The sequence below is a fragment of the Anas platyrhynchos genome, chromosome 3 (assembly GCF_047663525.1).
Source record: "Anas platyrhynchos isolate ZD024472 breed Pekin duck chromosome 3, IASCAAS_PekinDuck_T2T, whole genome shotgun sequence".
In the NCBI taxonomy this organism is placed as follows: Eukaryota; Metazoa; Chordata; class Aves; order Anseriformes; family Anatidae; genus Anas; species Anas platyrhynchos.
Window position 1 is genome coordinate 2,072,398 of NC_092589.1, and position 21,183 is coordinate 2,093,580.

Sequence of the window (21,183 nt, forward strand, 5' to 3'; positions counted from 1 at the left end):
TGCCCCCAAAGGAAGGCTTTGGGTACAAGAGAACTCCCCAGGGGAGCCTTTACGCAGCCCCACATGCAACTGGACCCTCCGGGTTCGCTGTTTCCGAGCATCCCTAAACATAGCCCTAGCCGGCATCGGAGACAAGTGAAAAATCAGGCCCCAGGAAATGCGTTCCGAGCCCTTTTCGCCAATTCAAAAGTGCCCCCAAAGGAAGGCTTTGGGTACATCTGAACTCCCCAGGGGAGCCTTTACGCAGCCCCACATGCAACTGGACCCTCCGGGTTCGCTGTTTCCGAGCATCCCTAAACATAGCCCTAGCCGGCATCGAAGACGACTGAAAAATCAGGCCCCAGGAAACGCGTTGCGAGACCCTTTCGCCCATCCAAAAATGTCACCAAAGGAAGGCTTTGGGTACATCTGAAGTTCCCCGGGGAGCCTTTACGCAGCCCCATATGCAACTGGACCCTCCGGGTTCGCTGTTTCCGAGCATCCCTAAACATAGCCCTGGCCGGCAACGAAGACGACTGAAAATTCAGGCCCCAGGAAACGCGTTGTGAGACCTTTTCGCCCATCCAAAAGTGTCCCTAAAGGAAGGCGTTGGTTAGAAGAGAACTCCCCAGGGGAGCCTTTACGCAGCCCCACATGCAACTGGACCCTCCGGGTTCGCTGTTTCTGAGCATCCCTAAACATAGCCCTAGCCGGCATGTGAGAAGACTGAAAAACCGGGCCCCAGGAAATGCGTTGCAAGCCCCTTTGGACCATCCAAAAGTGCCCCCAAAGGAACGCTTTGGGTACAAGTGAACTCCCCAGGGGAGCCTTTACGCAGCCCCACATGCAACTGGACCCTCCGGGTTCGCTGTTCCTGAGCAAACCTAAACGTATCCCTAGCCGTCATCGGAGACGAGTGAAAAATCAGGCCCCAGGAAACGCGTTCCGAGCCCTTTTCGCCAATTCAAAAGTGCCCCCAAAGGAAGGCTTTGGGTACAAGTGAACTCCCCAGGGGAGCCTTTACGCAGCCCCACATGCAACTAGACCATCCGGGTTAGCTGTTTCCGAGCATCCCTAAACATATCCCTAGCCGGCATCGAAGACGACTGAAAAATCAGGCCCCAGGATATGCGTTGCGAGCCCTTTTCGCCCATTCAAAAGTGCCCCCAAAGGAAGGCTATGGGTACAAGAGAACTCCCCAGGGGAGCCTTTACGCAGCCCCACATGCAACTGGACCCTCCGGGTTCGCTGTTTCCGAGCATCCCTAAACATAGCCCTAGCCGTCTTCGGAGACGAGTGAAAAATCAGGCCCCAGGAAATGCGTTGCGAGCCCCTTTGGACCATCCAAAGGTGCCCCCAAAGGAAGGCTTTGGGTACAAGTGAACTCCCCAGGGGAGCCTTAACGCAGCCCCACATGACACTGGACCCTCCGGGTTCGCTGTTTCCGAGCATCCCTAAACATAGCCCTAGCCGGCATCGAAGACGACTGAAAAATCAGGCCCCAGGAAACGCGTTGCGAGCCCTTTTCGCCCATCCAAAAGTGCCCCCAAAGGAAGGCTTTGGGTACAAGAGAACTCCCCAGGGGAGCCTTTACGCAGCCCCACATGCAACTGGACCCTCCGGGTTCGCTGTTTCCGAGCAACCCTAAAAATAGCCCAAGCCGGCATGGGAGTAGACTGAAAAACCGGGCCTCAGGAAACGCGTTGCAAGCCCCTTTGGACCATCCAAAAGTGTCACCAAAGGAAGGCTTTGGGTACAAGAGAACTCCCCAGGGGAGCCTTTACGCAGCCCCACATGCAACTGGACCCTCCGGGTTCGTTGTTCCTGAGCAAACCTAAAAGTACCCTTAGCTGTCATCGGAGACGAGTGAAAAATCAGGCCCCAGGAAATGCGTTGCGAGCCCCTTTGGACCATCCAAAAGTGCCCCCAAAGGAGGGCTTTGGGTACAAGTGAACTCCCCAGGGGAGCCTTTACGCAGCCCCACATGCAACTAGACCCTCCGGGTTCGCTGTTTCCGAGCATCCCTAAACATAGCCCTAGCCGTCATCGGAGACGAGTGAAAAATCAGGCCCCAGGAAATGCGTTCCGAGCCCTTTTCGCCCATTCAAAAGTGCCCCCAAAGGAAGGCTATGGGTACAGGAGAACTCCCCAGGGGAGACTTTACGCAGCCCCACATGCAACTGGACCCTACGGGTTCGCTGTTTCCGAGTATCCCTAAACATAGCCCTAGCCGGCAGGGGAGACGACTGAAAAATCAGGCCCCAGGAAATGCGTTGCGAGCCCCTTTGGACCATCCAAAAGTGCCCCCAAAGGAAGGCTTTGGGTACAAGTGAACTCCCCAGGGGAGCCTTTACGCAGCCCCACATGCAACTGGACCCTCCGGGTTCGCTGTTTCCGAGCATCCCTAAACATAGCCCTAGCCGGCATCGAAGACGACTAAAAAATCAGGCCCCAGGAAATGCGTTGCAAGCCCTTTTCGCCCATCCAAAAGTGCCCCCAAAGGAAGGCTTTGGGTACAAGAGAACTCCCCAGGGGAGCCTTTACGCAGCCCCACATGCAACTGGACCCTCCGGGTTCGCTGTTTCCGAGCATCCCTAAACATAGCGCTAGCCGTCATTGGAGACGACTGAAAAATCAGGCCCCAGGAAACGCGTTGCCAGACCCTTTCGCCCATCCAAAAGTGCCCCCAAAGGAAGGCTTGGGGTACATCTGAAGTTCCCAGGGGAGCCTTTACGCAGCCCCACATGCAACTGGACCCTCCGGGTTCGCTGTTTCCGAGCATCCCTAAACATATCCAAAGCCGGCATCGAAGACGACTGAAAAATCAGGCCCCAGGAAATGCGTTGCGAGCCCCTTTGGACCATCCAAAAGAGCCCCCAAAGGAAGGCTTTGGGTACAAGAGAACTCCCCAGGGGAGCCTTTACGCAGCCCCACATGCAACTGGACCCTCCGGGTTCACTGTTCCTGAGCAAACCTAAACGTAGCCCTAGCCGTCATCGGAGACGAGTGAAAAATCAGGCCCCAGGAAATGCGTTCCGAGCCTCTTTGGACCATCCAAAAGTGCCCCCAAAGGAAGGCTTTGGGTACAAGAGAACTCCCCAGGGGAGCCTTTACGCAGCCCCACATGCAACTGGACCCTCCGGGTTCGCTGTTCCTGAGCAAACCTAAACGTATCCCTAGTCGTCATCGGAGACGAGTGAAAAATCAGGCCCCAGGAAATGAGTTCCGAGCCCTTTTCGCCCATCCAAAAGTGCCCCCAAAGGAAGGCTTTGGGTACAACTGAAGTTCCCAGGGGAGCCTTTACGCAGCCCCACATGCAACTGGACCCTCCGGGTTCGCTGTTTCCGAGCATCCCTAAACATAGCCCTAGCCGTCATCGGAGACGACTGAAAAATCAGGCCCCAGGAAATGCGTTCCGAGCCCTTTTCGCCCATCCAAAAGTGCCCCCAAAGGAAGGCTTTGGGTACAAGTGAACTCCCCAGGGGAGCCTTTACGCAGCCCCACATGCAACTGGACCCTCCGGGTTCGCTGTTTCCGAGCATCCCTAAACATAGCCCTAGCCGTCATCGGAGACGAGTGAAAAATCAGGCCCCAGGAAACGCGATGCGAGCCCTTTTCGCCCATCCAAAAGTGCCCCCAAAGGAAGGCTTTGGGTACAACTGAATTTCCCAGGGGAGCCTTAACGCAGCCCCACATGCAACTGGACCCTCCGGGTTCGCTGTTTCCGAGCATCCCTAAACATAACCCTAGCCGGCATGGGAGTAGACTGAAAAACCGAGCCTCAGGAATTGTTTTCAAGCCCTTTTCGCCCATCCAAAAGTGCCCCCAAAGGAAGGCTTTGGGTACCAGTGAACTCCGCAGGGGAGCCTTTATGCAGCCCCACATGCAACTGGAACCTCCGGGTTCGCTGTTTCCGAGCATCCCTAAACATAGCCCTAGCTGGCATCGAAGACGACTGAAAAATCAGGCCCCAGGAAATGCGTTGCGAGACCCTTTCGCCCATCCAAAAGTGCCCCCAAAGGAAGGCTTTTGGTATATCTGAAGTTCCCAGGGGAGCCTTTACGCAGCCGCATATGCAACTGGACCCTCCGGGTTCGCTGTTTCCGAGCATCCCTAAACATAGCCCTAGCCGTCTTCGGAGACGACTGAAAAATCAGGCCCCAGGAAATGCGTTCCGAGCCCCTTTGGACCATCCAAAAGTGCCCCCAAAGGAAGGCTTTGGGTACAAGTGAACTCCCCAGGGGAGCCTTTACGCAGCCCCATATGCAACTGGACCCTCCGGGTTCGCTGTTTCCGAGCATCCCTAAACATAGCCCTGGCCGGCAACGAAGACGACTGAAAATTCAGGCCCCAGGAAACGCGTTGTGAGACCTTTTCGCCCATCCAAAAGTGTCCCTAAAGGAAGGCGTTGGTTAGAAGAGAACTCCCCAGGGGAGCCTTTACGCAGCCCCACATGCAACTGGACCCTCCGGGTTCGCTGTTTCCGAGCATCCCTAAACATAGCCCTAGCCGGCATGTGAGAAGACTGAAAAACCGGGCCCCAGGAAATGCGTTGCAAGCCCCTTTGGACCATCCAAAAGTGCCCCCAAAGGAACGCTTTGGGTACAAGTGAACTCCCCAGGGGAGCCTTTACGCAGCCCCACATGCAACTGGACCCTCCGGGTTCGCTGTTCCTGAGCAAACCTAAACGTATCCCTAGCCGTCATCGGAGACGAGTGAAAAATCAGGCCCCAGGAAACGCGTTCCGAGCCCTTTTCGCCAATTCAAAAGTGCCCCCAAAGGAAGGCTTTGGGTACAAGTGAACTCCCCAGGGGAGCCTTTACGCAGCCCCACATGCAACTAGACCATCCGGGTTAGCTGTTTCCGAGCATCCCTAAACATATCCCTATCTGGCATCGAAGACGACTGAAAAATCAGGCCCCAGGATATGCGTTGCGAGCCCTTTTCGCCCATTCAAAAGTGCCCCCAAAGGAAGGCTATGGGTACAAGAGAACTCCCCAGGGGAGCCTTTACGCAGCCCCACATGCAACTAGACCCTCCGGGTTCGCTGTTTCCGAGCATCCCTAAACATAGCCCTAGCCGTCTTCGGAGACGAGTGAAAAATCAGGCCCCAGGAAATGCGTTGCGAGCCCCTTTGGACCATCCAAAGGTGCCCCCAAAGGAAGGCTTTGGGTACAAGTGAACTCCCCAGGGGAGCCTTAACGCAGCCCCACATGCAACTGGACCCTCCGGGTTCGCTGTTTCCGAGCATCCCTAAACATAGCGCTAGCCGTCATTGGAGACGACTGAAAAATCAGGCCCCAGGAAACGCGTTGCCAGACCCTTTCACCCATCCAAAAGTGCCCCCAAAGGAAGGCTTGGGGTACATCTGAAGTTCCCAGGGGAGCCTTTACGCAGCCCCACATGCAACTGGACCCTCCGGGTTCGCTGTTTCCGAGCATCCCTAAACATAGCCCTAGCCGTCATCGGAGACGAGTGAAAAATCAGGCCCCAGGAAATGCGTTCCGAGCCCTTTTCGACCATTCAAAAGTGCCCCCAAAGGAAGGCTTTGGGTACAAGTGAACTCCCCAGGGGAGCCTTTACGCAGCCCCACATGCAACTGGACCCTCCGGGTTCGCTGTTTCCGAGCATCCCTAAACATAGCCCTAGCCGGCATGGGAGTAGACTGAAAAACTGGGCCTCAGGAAATGCGTTGCAAGCCCCTTTGGACCATCCAAAAGTGTCACCAAAGGAAGGCTTGGGGTACAAGAGAACTCCCCAGGGGAGCCTTTATGCAGCCCCACATGCAACTGGACCCTCCGGGTTCGCTGTTCCTGAGCAAACCTAAACGTAGCCCTAGCCGTCATCGGAGACGAGTGAAAAATCAGGCCCCAGGAAATGCGTTCCGAGCCCCTTTGGACCATCCAAAAGTGCCCCCAAAGGAAGGCTTTGGGTAGAAGTGAACTCCCCAGGGGAGCCTTTACGCAGCCCCACATGCAACTGGACCCTCCGGGTTCGCTGTTTCCGAGCATCCCTAAACATATCCAAAGCCGGCATCGAAGACGACTGAAAAATCAGGCCCCAGGAAATGAGTTGCGAGCCCCTTTGGACCATCCAAAAGAGCCCCCAAAGGAAGGCTTTGGGTACATCTGAACTCCCCAGGGGAGCCTTTACGCAGCCCCACATGCAACTGGACCCTCCGGGTTCGCTGTTTCCGAGCATCCCTAAACTTAGCCCTAGCCGTCTTCGGAGACGAGTGAAAAATCAGGCCCCAGGAAACGCGTTGCGAGACCCTTTCGCCCATCCAAAAGTGCCCCCAAAGGAAGGCTTTGGGTACAAGAGAACTCCCCAGGGGAGCCTTTACGCAGCCCCACATGCAACTGGACCCTCCGGGTTCGCTGTTTCCGAGCATCCCTAAACATAGCCCTAGCCGTCATCGAAGACGACTGAAAAATCAGGCCCCAGGAAACACGTTGCGAGCCCTTTTCGCCCATCCAAAAGTGCCCCCAAAGGAAGGCTTTGGTTAGAAGAGAACTCCCCAGGGGAGCCTTTACGCAGCCCGACATGCAACTGGACCCTCCGGGTTCGCTGTTTCCGAGCAACCCTAAACATAACCCTAGCCGGCACGGGAGTAGACTGAAAAACCGGGCCTCAGGAAATGCATTGCAAGCCCCTTTGGACCATCCAAAAGTGTCACCAAAGGAAGGCTTTGGGTACAAGAGAACTCCCCAGGGGAGCCTTTACGCAGCCCCACATGCAATTGGACCCTCCGGGTTCACTGTTCCTGAGCAAACCTAAACGTAGCCCTAGCCGTCATCGGAGACGAGTGAAAAATCAGGCCCCAGGAAATGCGTTCCGAGCCTCTTTGGACCATCCAAAAGTGCCCCCAAAGGAAGGCTTTGGGTACAAGAGAACTCCCCAGGGGAGCCTTTACGCAGCCCCACATGCAACTGGACCCTCCGGGTTCGCTGTTCCTGAGCAAACCTAAACGTATCCCTAGTCGTCATCGGAGACGAGTGAAAAATCAGGCCCCAGGAAATGAGTTCCGAGCCCCTTTGGACCATCCAAAAGTGCCCCCAAAGGAAGGCTTTGGGTACAACTGAAGTTCCCAGGGGAGCCTTTACGCAGCCCCACATGCAACTGGACCCTCCGGGTTCGCTGTTTCCGAGCATCCCTAAACATAGCCCTAGCCGTCATCGGAGACGACTGAAAAATCAGGCCCCAGGAAACGCGTTCCGAGCCCTTTTCGCCCATCCAAAAGTGCCCCCAAAGGAAGGGTTTGGGTACAAGTGAACTCCCCAGGGGAGCCTTTACGCAGCCCCACATGCAACTGGACCCTCCGGGTTCGCTGTTTCCGAGCATCCCTAAACATAGCCCTAGCCGTCATCGGAGACGAGTGAAAAATCAGGCCCCAGGAAACGCGTTCCGAGCCCTTTTCGCCAATTCAAAAGTGCCCCCAAAGGAAGGCTTTGGGTACAACTGAATTTCCCAGGGGAGCCTTTACGCAGCCCCACATGCAACTGGACCCTCCGGGTTCGCTGTTTCCGAGCATCCCTAAACATAACCCTAGCCGGCATGGGAGTAGACTGAAAAACGGAGCCTCAGGAATTGTTTTCAAGCCCTTTTCGCCCATCCAAAAGTGCCCCCAAAGGAAGGCTTTGGGTACCAGTGAACTCCGCAGGGGAGCCTTTATGCAGCCCCACATGCAACTGGAACCTCCGGGTTCGCTGTTTCCGAGCATCCCTAAACATAGCCCTAGCTGGCATCGAAGACGACTGAAAAATCAGGCCCCAGGAAATGCGTTGCGAGACCCTTTCGCCCATCCAAAAGTGCCCCCAAAGGAAGTCTTTTGGTATATCTGAAGTTCCCAGGGGAGCCTTTACGCAGCCGCATATGCAACTGGACCCTCCGGGTTCGCTGTTTCCGAGCATCCCTAAACATAGCCCTAGCCGTCTTCGGAGACGACTGAAAAATCAGGCCCCAGGAAATGCGTTGCGAGCCCCTTTGGACCATCCAAAAGTGCCCCCAAAGGAAGGCTTTGGTTAGAAGAGAACTCCCCAGGGGAGCCTTTACGCAGCCCCACATGCAACTGGACCCTCCGGGTTCGCTGTTTCCGAGCATCCCTAAACATAGCCCTAGCCGTCATCGGAGACGACTGAAAAATCAGGCCCCAGGAAATGCGTTCCGAGCCCTTTTCGCCAATCCAAAAGTGTCACCAAAGGAAGGCTTTGGGTATAAGAGAACTCCCCAGGGGAGCCTTTACGCAGCCCCACATGCAACTGGACCCTCCGGGTTCGCTGTTCCTGAGCAAACCTAAACGTAGCCCTAGCCGTCATCGGAGACGAGTGAAAAATCAGGGCCCAGGAAATGCGTTCCGAGCCTCTTTGGACCATCCAAAAGTGCCCCCAAAGGAAGGCTTTGGGTACAAGTGAACTCCCCAGGGGAGCCTTTACGCAGCCCCACATGCAACTGGACCCTCCGGGTTCGCTGTTTCCGAGCATCCCTAAACATATCCCTAGCCGGCATCGAAGACGATTGAAAAATCAGGCCCCATGAAATGCGTTGCGAGCCCCTTTGGACCATCCAAAAGTGCCCCCAAAGGAAGGCTTTGGGTACAAGAGAACTCCCCAGGGGAGCCTTTATGCAGCCCCACATGCAACTGGACCCTCCGGGTTCACTGTTTCCGAGCATCCATAAACATAGCCCTAGCCGTCATCGGAGACGAGTGAAAAATCAGGCCCCAGGAAATGCGTTCCGAGCCCTTTACGCCCATTCAAAAGTGCCCCCAAAGGAAGGCTTTGGGTACAAGAGAACTCCCCAGGGGAGCCTTTACGCAGCCCCACATGCAACTGGACCCTCCGGGTTCGCTGTTTCCGAGCATCCCTAAACATATCCCTAGCCGGCATGGGAGTAGACTGAAAAACCGAGCCTCAGGAATTGTTTTCAAGCCCTTTTCGCCCATCCAAAAGTGCCCCCAAAGGAAGGCTTTGGGTACAAGTGAACTCCCCAGGGGAGCCTTTATGCAGCCCCACATGCAACTGGAACCTCCGGGTTCGCTGTTTCCGAGCATCCCTAAACATAGCCCTAGCCGTCATCGGAGACGAGTGAAAAATCAGGCCCCAGGAAACGCATTCCGAGCCCTTTTCGCCAATTCAAAAGTGCCCCCAAAGGAAGGCTTTGGGTACAAGAGAACTCCCCAGGGGAGCCTTTATGCAGCCCCACATGCAACTGGACCCTCCGGGTTCGCTGTTTCCGAGCAACCCTAAACATAGCCCTAGCCGGCATGGGAGTAGACTGAAAAACCGGGCCTCAGGAAATGCGTTGCAAGCCCCTTTGGACCATCCAAAAGTGTCACCAAAGGAAGGCTTTGGGTACAAGAGAACTCCCCAGGGGAGCCTTTACGCAGCCCCACATGCAACTGGACCCTCCGGGTTCGCTGTTCCTGAGCAAACCTAAACGTAGCCCTAGCCGTCATCGGAGACGAGTGAAAAATCAGGCCCCAGGAAATGCGTTGCGAGCCCCTTTGGACCATCCAAAAGTGCCCCCAAAGGAAGGCTGTGGGTACAAGAGAACTCCCCAGGGGAGCCTTTACGCAGCCCCACATGCAACTAGACCATCCGGGTTCGCTGTTTCCGAGCATCCCTAAACATATCCCTAGCAGTCATCGAAGACGACTGAAAAATCAGGCCCCAGGAAACGCGTTGCGAGCCCTTTTCGCCCATCCAAAAGTGCCCCCAAAGGAAGGCTTTGGGTACAAGTGAACTCCCCAGGGGAGCCTTTACGCAGCCCCACATGCAACTGGACCCTCCGGGTTCGCTGTTTCCGAGCATCCCTAAACATAGCCCTAGCCGTCTTCGGAGACGACTGAAAAATCAGGCCCCAGGAGATGCGTTGCGAGCCCCTTTGGATCATCCAAAAGTGCCCCCAAAGGAAGGCTTTGGGTACAAGTGAACTCCCCAGGGGAGCCTTAACGCAGCCCCACATGCAACTGGACCCTCCGGGTTCGCTGTTTCCGAGCATCCCTAAACATATCCCTAGCCGGCATCGAAGACGACTGAAAAATCAGGCCCCAGGAAACGCGTTGCGAGCCCTTTTGGCCCATCTAAAAGTGCCCCCAAAGGAAGGCTTTGGGTACAAGAGAACTCCCCAGGGGAGCCTTTACGCAGCCCCACATGCAACTGGACCCTCCGGGTTCGCTGTTTCCGAGCAACCCTAAACATACCCCAAGCCGGCATGGGAGTAGACTGAAAAACTGGGCCTCAGGAAATGCGTTGCAAGCCCGTTTGGACCATCCAAAAGTGTCACCAAAGGAAGGCTTTGGGTACAAGAGAACTCCCCAGGGGAGCCTTTACGCAGCCCCACATGCAACTGGACCCTCCGGGTTCGCTGTTCCTGAGCAAACCTAAACGTATCCCTAGCCGTCATCGGAGACGAGTGAAAAATCAGGCCCCAGGAAATGCGTTCCGAGCCCCTTTGGACCATCCAAAAGTGCCCCCAAAGGAAGGCTTTGGGTACAAGTGAACTCCCCAGGGGAGCCTTTACGCAGCCCCACATGCAACTAGACCCTCCGGGTTCGCTGTTTCCGAGCATCCCTAAACATAGCCCTAGCCGTCTTCGGAGACGAGTGAAAAATCAGGCCCCAGGAAATGCGTTCCGAGCCCTTTTCGACCATCCAAAAGTGTCACCAAAGGAAGGCTATGGGTACAAGAGAACTCCCCAGGGGAGCCTTTACGCAGCCCCACATGCAACTGGACCCTCCGGGTTCGCTGTTCCTGAGCAAACCTAAACGTATCCCTAGTCGGCATCGGAGACGAGTGAAAAATCAGGCCCCAGGAAATGCGTTCCGAGCCCCTTTGGACCATCCAAAAGTGCCCCCAAAGGAAGGCTTTGGGTACAAGTGAACTCCCCAGGGGAGCCTTTACGCAGCCCCACATGCAACTGGACCCTCCGTGTTCGCTGTTTCCGAGCATCCCTAAACATAGCCCTAGCCGTCACCGAAGACGACTGAAAAATCAGGCCCCAGGAAATGCGTTGCGAGCCCCTTTGGACCATCCAAAAGTGCCCCCAAAGGAAGGCTTTGGGTACAAGAGAACTCCCCACGGGAGCCTTAACGCAGCCCCACATGCAACTGGACCCTCCGGGTTCGCTGTTTCCGAGCATCCCTAAACATAACCCTAGCCGTCTTCGGAGACGAGTGAAAAATCAGGCCCCAGGAAACGCGTTGCGAGACCCTTTCGCCCATCCAACAGTGCCCCCAAAGGAAGGCTTTCGGTACATCTGAAGTTCCCCAGGGGAGCCTTTACGCAGCCCCACATGCAACTGGACCCTCCGGGTTCGCTGTTTCCGAGCATCCATAAACATAGCCCTAGCCGGCATCGAAGACGACTGAAAAATCAGGCCCCAGGAAACGCGTTGCGAGCCCATTTCGCCCAACCAAAAGTGCCCCCAAAGGAAGGCTTTGGTTAGAAGAGAACTCCCCAGGGGAGCCTTTACGCAGCCCCACATGCAACTGGACCCTCCGGGTTCGCTGTTTCCGAGCATCCCTAAACATAGCCCTAGCCGGCATGGGAGTAGACTGAAAAACCGGGCCTCAGGAAATGCGTTGCAAGCCCGTTTGGACCATCCAAAAGTGTCACCAAAGGAAGGCTTTGGGTACAAGAGAACTCCCCAGGGGAGCCTTTACGCAGCCCCACATGCAACTGGACCCTCCGGGTTCGCTGTTCCTGAGCAAACCTAAACGTATCCCTAGTCGGCATCGGAGACGAGTGAAAAATCAGGCCCCAGGAAATGCATTCCGAGCCCCTTTGGACCATCCAAAAGTGCCCCCAAAGGAAGGCTTTGGGTACAAGTGAACTCCCCAGGGGAGCCTTTGCGCAGCCCCACATGCAACTAGACCCTCCGGGTTTGCTGTTTCCGAGCATCCCTAAACATAGCCCTAGCCGGCATCGAAGACGACTGAAAAATCAGGCCCCAGGATACGCGTTGCGAGCCCTTTTCGCATATTCAAATGTGCCCCCAAAGGAAGGCTGTGGGTACAAGAGAACTCCCCAGGGGAGCCTTTACGCAGCCCCACATGCAACTGGACCCTCCGGGTTCGCTGTTTCCGAGCATCCCTAAACATAGCCCTAGCCGGCAGGGGAGTAGACTGAAAAACCGGGCCTCAGGAAATGTGTTGCAAGACCCTTTCGCCCATCCAAAAGTGTCACCAACGGAAGGCTTTGGGTACAAGAGAACTCCCCAGGGGAGCCTTTACGCAGCCCCACATGCAACTGGACCCTCCGTGTTCGCTGTTTCCGAGCATCCCTAAACATAGCCCTAGCCGGCAGGGGAGACGACTGAAAAATCAGGCCCCAGGAAATGCGTTGCGAGCCCCTTTGGACCATCCAAAAGTGCCCCCAAAGGAAGGCTTTGGGTACAAGTGAACTCCCCAGGGGAGCCTTTACGCAGCCCCACATGCAACTGGACCCTCCGGGTTCGCTGTTTCCGAGCATCCCTAAACGTAGCCCTAGCCGTCTTCGGAGACGAGTGAAAAATCAGGCCCCAGGAAATGCGTTCCGAGCCCTTTTCGACCATCCAAAAGTGTCACCAAAGGAAGGCTTTGGGTACAAGTGAACTCCCCAGGGGAGCCTTTACGCAGCCCCACATGCAACTGGACCCTCCGGGTTCGCTGTTCCTGAGCAAACCTAAACGTATCCCTAGTCGGCATCGGAGAGGAGTGAAAAATCAGGCCCCAGGAAATGCGTTCCGAGCCCCTTTGGACCATCCAAAAGTGCCCCCAAAGGAAGGCTTTGGGTACAAGTGAACTTCCCAGGGGAGCCTTTATGCAGCCCCACATGCAACTGGACCCTCCGGGTTCGCTGTTTCCGAGCATCCATAAACATAGCCCTAGCCGTCATCGAAGACGACTGAAAAATCAGGCCCCAGGAAATGCGTTGCGAGCCCCTTTGGACCATCCAAAAGTGCCCCCAAAAGAAGGCTTTGGGTACAAGAGAACTCCCCAGGGGAGCCTTTATGCAGCCCCACATGCAACTGGACCCTCCGGGTTCGCTGTTTCGAAGCATCCCTAAACTTAGCCCTAGCCGTCATCGGAGACGAGTGAAAAATCAGGCCCCAGGAAACGCGTTGCGAGACCCTTTCGCCCATCCAAAAGTGCCCCCAAAGGAAGGCTTTGGGTACATCTGAAGTTCCCCGGGGAGCCTTTACGCAGCCCAACATGCAACTGGACCCTCCGGGTTCGCTGTTTCCGAGCATCCATAAACATAGCTGTAGCCGGCATCGAAGACGACTGAAAAATCAGGCCCCAGGAAACGCGTTGCGAGCCCTTTTCGCCCAACCAAAAGTGCCCCCAAAGGAAGGCTTTGGTTAGAAGAGAACTCCCCAGGGGAGCCTTTACGCAGCCCCACATGCAACTGGACCCTCCGGGTTCGCTGTTTCCGAGCAACCCTAAACATAGCCCTAGCCGGCATGGGAGTAGACTGAAAAACCGGGCCTCAGGAAATGCGTTGCAAGCCCCTTTGGACCATCCAAAAGTGTCACCAAAGGAAGGCTTTGGGTACAAGAGAACTCCCCAGGGGAGCCTTTACGCAGCCCCACATGGAACTGGACCCTCCGGGTTCGCTGTTCCTGAGCAAACCTAAACGTATCCCTAGCCGTCATCGGAGACGAGTGAAAAATCAGGCCCCAGGAAATGCATTCCGAGCCCCTTTAGACCATCCAAAAGTGCCCCCAAAGGAAGGCTTTGGGTACAAGTGAACTCCCCAGGGGAGACTTTACGCAGCCCCACATGCAACTAGACCCTCCGGGTTTGCTGTTTCCGAGCATCCCTAAACATAGCCCTAGCCGGCATCGAAGACGACTGAAAAATCAGGCCCCGGGATATGCGTTGCGAGCCCTTTTCGCCTATTCAAAAGTGCCCCCAAAGGAAGGCTGTGGGTACAAGAGAACTCCCCAGGGGAGCCTTTACGCAGCCCCACATGCAACTGGACCCTCCGGGTTCGCTGTTTCCGAGCATCCCTAAACATAGCCCTAGCCGGCAGGGGAGTAGACTGAAAAACCGGGCCTCAGGAAATGTGTTGCAAGACCCTTTCGCCCATCCAAAAGTGCCCCCAACGGAAGGCTTTGGGTACAAGAGAACTCCCCAGGGGAGCCTTTACGCAGCCCCACATGCAACTGGACCCTCCGGGTTCGCTGTTCCTGAGCAAACCTAAACGTATCCCTAGCCGTCATCGGAGACGAGTGAAAAATCAGGCCCCAGGAAATGCGTTCCGAGCCCCTTTGGACCATCGAAAAGTGCCCCCAAAGGAAGGCTTTGGGTAGAAGTGAACTCCCCAGGGGAGCCTTTACGCAGCCCCACATGCAACTAGACCATCCGGGTTCGCTGTTTCCGAGCATCCCTAAACGTAGCCCTAGCCGTCATCGGAGACGAGTGAAAAATCAGGCCCCAGGAAATGCGTTCCGAGCCCTTTTCGACCATCCAAAAGTGCCCCCAAAGGAAGGCTTTGGGTACAAGAGAACTCCCCATGGGAGCCTTTACGCAGCCCCACATGCAACTGGACCCTCCGGGTTCGCTGTTTCCGAGCAAGCCTAAACACAGACCAAGCCGGCATGGGAGTAGACTGAAAAACCGGGCCTCAGGAAATCCGTTGCAAGCCCGTTTGGACCATCCAAAAGTGTCACCAAAGGAAGGCTTTGGGTACAAGAGAACTCCCCAGGGGAGCCTTTACGCAGCCCCACATGCAACTGGACCCTCCGGGTTCGCTGTTCCTGAGCAAACCTAAACGTAGCCCTAGCCGTCATCGGAGACGAGTGAAAAATCAGGCCCCAGGAAATGCATTCCGAGCCCCTTTAGACCATCCAAAAGTGCCCCCAAAGGAAGGCTTTGGGTACAAGTGAACTCCCCAGGGGAGACTTTACGCAGCCCCACATGCAACTAGACCCTCCGGGTTTGCTGTTTCCGAGCATCCCTAAACATAGCCCTAGCCGGCATCGAAGACGACTGAAAAATCAGGCCCCGGGATATGCGTTGCGAGCCCTTTTCGCCTATTCAAAAGTGCCCCCAAAGGAAGGCTGTGGGTACAAGAGAACTCCCCAGGGGAGCCTTTACGCAGCCCCACATGCAACTGGACCCTCCGGGTTCGCTGTTTCCGAGCATCCCTAAACATAGCCCTAGCCGGCAGGGGAGTAGACTGAAAAACCGGGCCTCAGGAAATGTGTTGCAAGACCCTTTCGCCCATCTAAAAGTGCCCCCAACGGAAGGCTTTGGGTACAAGAGAACTCCCCAGGGGAGCCTTTACGCAGCCCCACATGCAACTGGACCCTCCGGGTTCGCTGTTCCTGAGCAAACCTAAACGTATCCCTAGCCGTCATCGGAGACGAGTGAAAAATCAGGCCCCAGGAAATGCGTTCCGAGCCCCTTTGGACCATCGAAAAGTGCCCCTAAAGGAAGGCTTTGGGTAGAAGTGAACTCCCCAGGGGAGCCTTTACGCAGCCCCACATGCAACTAGACCATCCGGGTTCGCTGTTTCCGAGCATCCCTAAACGTAGCCCTAGCCGTCATCGGAGACGAGTGAAAAATCAGGCCCCAGGAAATGCGTTCCGAGCCCTTTTCGACCATCCAAAAGTGCCCCCAAAGGAAGGCTTTGGGTACAAGAGAACTCCCCAGGGGAGCCTTTACGCAGCCCCACATGCAACTGGACCCTCCGGGTTCGCTGTTTCCGAGCAAGCCTAAACACAGACCAAGCCGGCATGGGAGTAGACTGAAAAACCGGGCCTCAGGAAATCCGTTGCAAGCCCGTTTGGACCATCCAAAAGTGTCACCAAAGGAAGGCTTTGGGTACAAGAGAACTCCCCAGGGGAGCCTTTACGCAGCCCCACATGCAACTGGACCCTCCGGGTTCGCTGTTCCTGAGCAAACCTAAACGTAGCCCTAGCCGTCATCGGAGACGAGTGAAAAATCAGGCCCCAGGAAATGCATTCCGAGCCCCATTGGACCATCCAAAAGTGCCCCCAAAGGAAGGCTTTGGGTACAAGTGAACTCCCCAGGGGAGCCTTTGCGCAGCCCCACATGCAACTAGACCCTCCGGGTTTGCTGTTTCCGAGCATCCCTAAACATAGCCCTAGCCGGCATCGAAGACGACTGAAAAATCAGGCCCCAGGATACGCGTTTCGAGCTCTTTTCTCCCATTCAAAAGTGCCCCCAAAGGAAGTCTGTGGGTAAAAGAGAACTCCCCAGGGGAGCCTTTACGCAGCCCCACATGCAACTGGACCCTCTGGGTTCGCTGTTTCTGAGTATCCCTAAACATATCCCTAGCCGTCTTCGGAGACGAGTGAAAAATCAGGCCCCAGGAAATGCATTCTGAGCCCCTTTGGACCATCCAAAAGTGCCCCCAAAGGAAGGCTTTGGGTACAAGTGAACTCCCCAGGGGAGCCTTTACGCAGCCCCACATGCAACTGGACCCTCCGGGTTCGCTGTTTCCGAGCATCCCTAAACATAGCCCTAGCCGGCATCGAAGACGACTGAAAAATCAGGCCCCAGGAAATGCGTTGCGAGCCCTTTTCGCCCATCCAAAAGTGCCCCCAAAGGAAGGCTTTGGGTACAAGTGAACTCCCCATGGGAGCCTTTACGCAGCCCCACATGCAACTGGACCCTCCGGGTTCGCTGTTTCCGAGCATCCCTAAACATAGCCCTAGCCGGCATGGGAGTAGACTGAAAAACCGGGCCTCAGGAAATGCGTTGCAAGCCCCTTTGGACCATCCAAAAGTGTCACCAAAGGAAGGCTTTGGGTACAAGTGAACTCCCCAGGGGAGCCTTTATGCAGCCCCACATGCAACTGGACCCTCCGGGTTCGCTGTTCCTGAGCAAACCTAAACGTATCCCTAGCCGTCATCGGAGACGAGTGAAAAATCAGGCCCCAGGAAACGCGTTCCGAGCCCTTTTCGCCAATTCAAAAGTGCCCCCAAAGGAAGGCTTTGGGTACAAGTGAACTCCCCAGGGGAGCCTTAACGCAGCCCCACATGCAACTGGACCCTCCGGGTTCGCTGTTCCCGAGCATCCCTAAACATATCCCTAGCCGGCATCGAAGACGACTGAAAAATCAGGCCCCAGGAAACGCGATGCGAGCCCTTTTCGCCCATCCAAAAGTGCCCCCAAAGGAAGGCTTTGGGTACAAGAGAACTCCCCAGGGGAGCCTTTATGCAGCCCCACATGCAACTGGACCCTCCGGGTTCGCTGTTTCCGAGCATCCCTAAACATAGCCCTAGCCGGCATGGGAGTAGACCGAAAAACCGGGCCTCAGGAAATGCGTTGCAAGCCCCTTTGGACCATCCAAAAGTGTCACCAAAGGAAGGCTTTGGGTACAAGAGAACTCCCCAGGGGAGCCTTTACGCAGCGCCACATGCAACTGGACCCTCCGGGTTCGCTGTTCCTGAGCAAACCTAAACGTATCCCTAGCCATCATCGGAGCCGAGTGAAAAATCAGGCCCCAGGAAATGCGTTCCGAGCCCCTTTGGACCATCCAAAAGTGCCCCCAAAGGAAGGCTTTGGGTACAAGAGAACTCCCCAGGGGAGCCTTTACGCAGCCCCACATGCAACTGGACCCTCCGGGTTCGCTGTTTCCGAGCATCCCTAAACATAGCCCTAGCCGTCATCGAAGACGACTGAAAAATCAGGCCCCAGGAAATGCGTTCCGAGCCCTTTTCGCCAATTCAAAAGTGCCCCCAAAGGAAGGCTTTGGGTACAAGAGAACTCCCCAGGGGAGCCTTTACGCAGCCCCACATGCAACTGGACCCTCCGGGTTTGCTGTTTCCGAGCATCCCTAAACATAGCCCTAGCCGGCATGGGAGTAGACTGAAAAACCGGGCCTCAGGAATTGCGTTGCAAGCCCCTTTCGCCCATCCAAAAGTGTCACCAACGGAAGGCTTTGGGTACAAGAGAACTCCCCAGGGGAGCCTTTACGCAGCCCCACATGCAACTGGACCCTCCGGGTTCGCTGTTCCTGAGCAAACCTAAACGTATCCCTAGCCGTCATCGGAGACGAGTGAAAAATCAGGCCCCAGGAAATGCGTTCCTAGCCCTTTTCGCCCATCCAAAAGTGCCCCCAAAGGAAGGCTTTGGGTAGAAGTGAACTCCCCAGGGGAGCCTTTACGCAGCCCCACATGCAACTGGACCCTCCGGGTTCGCTGTTTCCGAGCAACCCTAAACATAGCCCTAGCTGGCATGGGAGTAGACTGAAAAACCGGGCCTCAGGAAATGCGTTGCAAGCCCCTTTAGACCATCCAAAAGTGCCCCAAAATGAAGGCTTTATGTACAAGTGAACTCCCCAGGGGAGCCTTTACGCAGCCCCACATGCAACTGGACCCTCCGTGTTCGCTGTTTCCGAGCAACCCTTAACATAGCCCTAGCCGGCATCGAAGACGACTGAAAAATCAGGCCCCAGGAATCGCGTTGCGAGCCATTTTCGCCCATCCAAAAGTGCCCCCAAAGGAAGGCTTTGGGTACATCTCAAGTTCCCCGGGGAGCCTTTACGCAGCCCCACATGCAACTGGACCCTCCTGGTTCGCTGTTTCCGAGCAACCCTAAACATAGCCCTAGCCGGCATGGGAGAAGACTGAAAAACCGGGCCTCAGGAAATGCATTGCAAGCCCCTTTGGACCATCCAAAAGTGCCCCCAAAGGAAGGCTTTGGGTACATCTGACGTTCCCAGGGGATCCTTTATGCAGCCCCACATGCAACTGGACCCTCCGGGTTCGCTGTTTCCGAGCATCCCTAAACATAGCCCTAGCCGTCATCGGAGACGAGTGAAAAATCAGGCCCCAGGAAACGCGTTCCGAGCCCTTTTCGCCAATTCAAAAGTGCCCCCAAAAGAAAGCTTTGGGTACAAGAGAAGTTCCCAGGGGAGCCTTTACGCAGCCCCACATGCAACTGGACCCTCCGGGTTCGCTGTTTCCGAGCATCCCTAAACATAGCTCTGGCCGGCATCGAAGACAACTGAAAAATCAGGCCCCAGGAAACGCGTTGCGAGACCCTTTCGCCCATCCAAAAGTGCCCCCAAAGGAAGGCTTTGGGTACATCTGAAGTTCCCAGGGGAGCCTTTACGCAGCCCCATATGCAACTGGACCCTCCGGGTTCGCTGTTTCCGAGCATCCCTAAACATAGCCCTAGCCGTCTTCGGAGACGACTGAAAAATCAGGCCCCAGGAAATGCGTTGCGAGCCCCTTTGGACCATCCAAAAGTGCCCCCAAAGGAAGGCTTTGGGTACAAGTGAACTCCCCAGGGGAGCCTTAACGCAGCCCCACATGCAACTGGACCCTCCGGGTTCGCTGTTTCTGAGCATCCCTAAACATATCCCTAGCCGGCATCGAAGACGACTGAAAAATCAGGCCCCAGGAAACGCGTTGCGAGCCCTTTTTGCCCATCCAAAAGTGCCCCCAAAGGAAGGCTTTGGGTACAAGAGAACTCCCCAGGGGAGCCTTTACGCAGCCCCACATGCAACTGGACCCTCCGGGTTCGCTGTTTCCGAGCAACCCTAAACATAGCCCTAGCCGGCATGGGAGTAGACTGAAAAACCAGGCCTCAGGAATTGCGTTGCAAGCCCCTTTGGACCATCCAAAAGTGTCACCAAAGGAAGGCTTTGGGTACAAGAGAACTCCCCAGGGGAGCCTTTACGCAGCCCCACATGCAACTGGACCCTCCGGGTTCGCTGTTCCTGAGCAAACCTAAACGTATCCCTAGCCGTCATCGGAGAGGAGTGAAAAATCAGGCCCCAGGAAATGCGTTCCGAGCCCCTTTGGACCATCCAAAAGTGCCCCCAAAGGAAGGCTTTGGGTAGAAGTGAACTCCCCAGGGGAGCCTTTACGCAGCCCCACATGCAACTGGACCCTCCGGGTTCGCTGTTTCCGAGCATCCCTAAACATAGCCCTAGCCGGCATCGAAGACGACTGAAAAATCAGTCCCCAGGAAACCCGTTGCGAGACCCTTTCGCCCATCCAAAAGTGCCCCCAAAGGAAGGCTTGGGGTACATCTGAAGTTCCCAGGGGAGCCTTTACGCAGCCCCACATGCAACTGGACCCTCCGGGTTTGCTGTTTCCGAGCATCCCTAAACATAGCGCTAGCCGTCATCGGAGACGACTGAAAAATCAGGCCCCAGGAAACGCGTTGCGAGACCCTTTCGCCCATCCAAAAGTGCCCCCAAAGGAAGGCTTGGGGTACATCTGAAGTTCCCCGGGGAGCCTTTACGCAGCCCCACATGCAACTGGACCCTCCGGGTTCGCTGTTTCCGAGCATCCCTAAACATATCCCTAGCCGGCATGGGAGTAGACTGAAAAACCGGGCATCAGGAAATGCGTTGCAAGCCCCTTTGGACCATCCAAAAGTGTCACCAAAGGAAGGCTTTGGGTACAAGTGAACTCCCCAGGGGAGCCTTTATGCAGCCCCACATGCAACTGGACCCTCCGGGTTCGCTGTTCCCGAGCATCCCTAAACATATCTCTAGCCGGCATCGAAGACGACTGAAAAATCAGGCCCCAGGAAACGCGATGCGAGCCCTTTTCGCCCATCCAAAAGTGCCCCCGAAGGAAGGCTTTGGGTACAAGAGAACTCCCCAGGGGAGCCTTTATGCAGCCCCACATGCAACTGGACCCTCCGGGTTCGCTGTTTCCGAACAACCCTAAACATAGCCCTAGCCGGCATGGGAGTAGACTGAAAAACCGGGCCTCAGGAAATGCGTTGCAAGCCCCTTTGGACCATCCAAAAGTGCCCCCAAAGGAAGGCTTTGGGTACATCTGAAGTTCCCAGGGGAGCCTTTACGCAGCCCCACATGCAACTGGACCCTCCGGGTTTGCTGTTTCCGAGCATCCCTAAACATAGCGCTATCCGTCATCGGAGACGACTGAAAAATCAGGCCCCAGGAAACGCGTTGCGAGACCCTTTCGCCCATTCAAAAGTGCCCCCAAAGGAAGGCTTGGGGTACATCTGAAGTTCCCCGGGGAGCCTTTACGCAGCCCCACATGCAACTGGACCCTCGGGGTTCGCTGTTTCCGAGCATCCCTAAACATATCCCTAGCCGGCATGGGAGTAGACTGAAAAACCGGGCCTCAGGAAATGCGTTGCAAGCCGCTTTGGACCATCCAAAAGTGTCACCAAAGGAAGGCTTTGGGTACATCTGAAGTTCCCAGGGGAGCCTTTACGCAGCCCCACATGCAACTGGACCCTCCGGGTTCGCTGTTCCT